This window comes from Chenopodium album, chromosome 23, assembly GCF_948465745.1.
Source record: "Chenopodium album chromosome 23, dcCheAlbu1.1, whole genome shotgun sequence".
Classification (NCBI taxonomy): domain Eukaryota; kingdom Viridiplantae; phylum Streptophyta; class Magnoliopsida; order Caryophyllales; family Amaranthaceae; genus Chenopodium; species Chenopodium album.
Genome location: NC_137856.1, coordinates 5,206,506 through 5,209,096, shown reverse-complemented (window position 1 = coordinate 5,209,096; position 2,591 = coordinate 5,206,506). Strand labels below are relative to the sequence as shown.

Genomic DNA, 2,591 nt, shown 5'->3' with positions numbered 1-2,591 from the left:
ATGGCTTTATTTCATTCTCTTTGCTTTGTGATACTCTTATTGATGATAAACAGTCGTATTACTTATATTTCTGCTCAGCTTGCTCCAGTGAGCGTCGCTCCTAGTGATGGTGAGTTTAGTCAATCTTTTATACTTAAGCATTCTTGTATGAAAATCTATAAACTTTTAAGAAAATTCTATGTATTGCTCATAATACGTGTGTTTCACAAATTAATGTGCAAAAATACACTGCTAACTAAATTCAAATTTATATGTCTTCACAAATTATATACCTATGTTCCATTCTACTAATAACAATAATAAATTCTCTTGTAGTCTAATTTGTCCCCATATAACGATTTAGTTGTGAGATGACAAATCTTTCCACTAGACTAAACCTTGCTTGGCATATATATTGTTCGACATGATTCATACACTAGTCAATGCAAACTAAGGATTACTGTTTACTAATTGTTTCTTCTTAAAAGGTCTTCTACCAAATGGGAACTTTGAGGAAGCACCAAACCCATCAAATCTCAAAAAAACAACAATAGTAGGGAAGTATTCCCTCCCCAAATGGGTGAAGAAAGGCGAGATACGATACGTCTCAGGCGGACCTAAACGAGTCGGGTTCACATTCGACGTTCCACAGGGGGTACACGCGGTTAGCATAGGGAACGAGGCGTACATACTACAATACCTTAGAGTGAAGCCATGGGCATACTACTCGGTTAGTTTTAGTGCAACAAGGACTTGTCCATTAGATAAGTATTTAAGGGTAACAACTTCTTATACAGATACAGCAGATTATGCATTTCCTAATCAAGCATTGTATTCAAGGAAAGAAGCAGACACTTTTGCTTGGGGTTTTCGGGCATTTTCTGGTAATACTGCTTTTATTATGTTTTCTAACCCAACTGGTGACCCTAAGTACTACGCTTGTGGACCTCTTATACAAGCTGTTGCTGTTAAGGAATTACTGCCATCCCCTCAAACATCAGGTAATTTTTACTGTCTTATATTAATCATTCAATAGTTAGTTCAATCAATTATAACTTATGTTATACTATTATATGTTGATTATTGAATATGGTTACATAAGCGTTACAAGAGGAAGAGGGACCAATGGCATATTTAGAAATACAGAGCATTTAGTGATAATTAGTGATCTAATTAAATGTCTAGGTTCAATTAGTTAAAAAAGTTATGAAATGTTCTCAAATTTATAAGATAATTTCCAAAAAAAAACTCAATTTTAATTGGGGTCAATTGACCTTAGACCACCCCCACCACCAATTATACTTTATTTTGTTCCTGAAAGTTCGACTCACTTTATTATTGTACTCCGTATAACTCGTAGAATTTAGCCAAAGTTATATTATTTGAATATTGTATAAATCATAGAATTTAGCCAAAGTTATATTATTTGAATCACATAAATAGTGAACGAGTTGAACTTTTAGAAACAGAAATAGTGTGTAAAACTCCTTAAGGTATATACTGTGCACTTGGACATGGCGAGGACCTACAGAATTATTACAACAAGCATGAATCACCTCACTTCTTACTTTGATTCAAGCAAACATTTTCATTGATTTTTTGAATTTTACACCTTATTTTTACTTTATTTCTAATTTCTATTGTGACAACATCTATTCAATTTACCTTACCCTGTTGAAACCTAATACTAGTATTTAATAAAATTTTTACTTTTTATAATGTGATTTTTTTAATTATCAAAGCTACATCCATAATTGAGAGGAACTTAAAAAAAAAAAAAAAAATAAGGCTGATAGTATTATACAATTCTCTTCTATGTAAGGATGAATTAATTTTTTTGAATTTGAACTTACTCTTTATACTCCTTTTGCAGGCAACCTCATACAAAATGGGAACTTCGAAATTGGTCCTCATATATTACAGAATTTCACAACAGGGGTCTACATTCATCCATACTCTTTGAACCCCATTTCTCCACTCCCAGGTTGGATGATCGAGTCCCGGTATACCGTTAGGTATATCGGCTCAAAAGACTTTTTTATACCATCAGGAGCTTCTGCTGTTGAACTCTTAGTCGGAGGCAAAGAAAATGCCATATCTCAAGACATAGATACAACACCAAACAACTTTTATAACCTTACCTTCACTATTGGAGATGCCAAAAACGGTTGCATTGGTTCTATGGCGGTCGAAGCAGCTGCTGATAAAGAATCCGTCAAAGTTCAGTATGAGTCTCAAGGCAAAGGTGGTGTTACTTATGCAAATTTTAGGTTCAAAGCTGTTTCTTTTAGAACTAAGATAGCATTTTGGAGTGTGTTTTATCATACTACTATTGATAATATTAACCGTTTCTGTGGTCCTGTTTTGGATGATGTTAAGGTTGTACTTGCTCTGTAATTGCAAGAGATTGTAAAATAAAATTTATATGTTTATCGGAAATTAATAGTCACATATACAAGTATGATGGTACTTAAATAAAGTGATAGGGGAATGCTCGTCTAAATTAATTAATAGAGTATATAAACAGTCCTCAATTTGTAAAATATTGTTAATTTCTTCATTATGTAACAATAATTCTGTTTGGATGAACCACACCATATGTTTGTTTAAGA

The 2,591-nt window shown here is 33.0% G+C and overlaps 1 pseudogene; it reads left to right on the top strand.

Annotated features, from left to right (window-relative positions):
- On the top strand, nucleotides 1–2,376 carry LOC145606904 (protein TEEBE pseudogene; annotated as a pseudogene).
- Nucleotides 2,377–2,591: the final 215 nt, after the last annotated feature.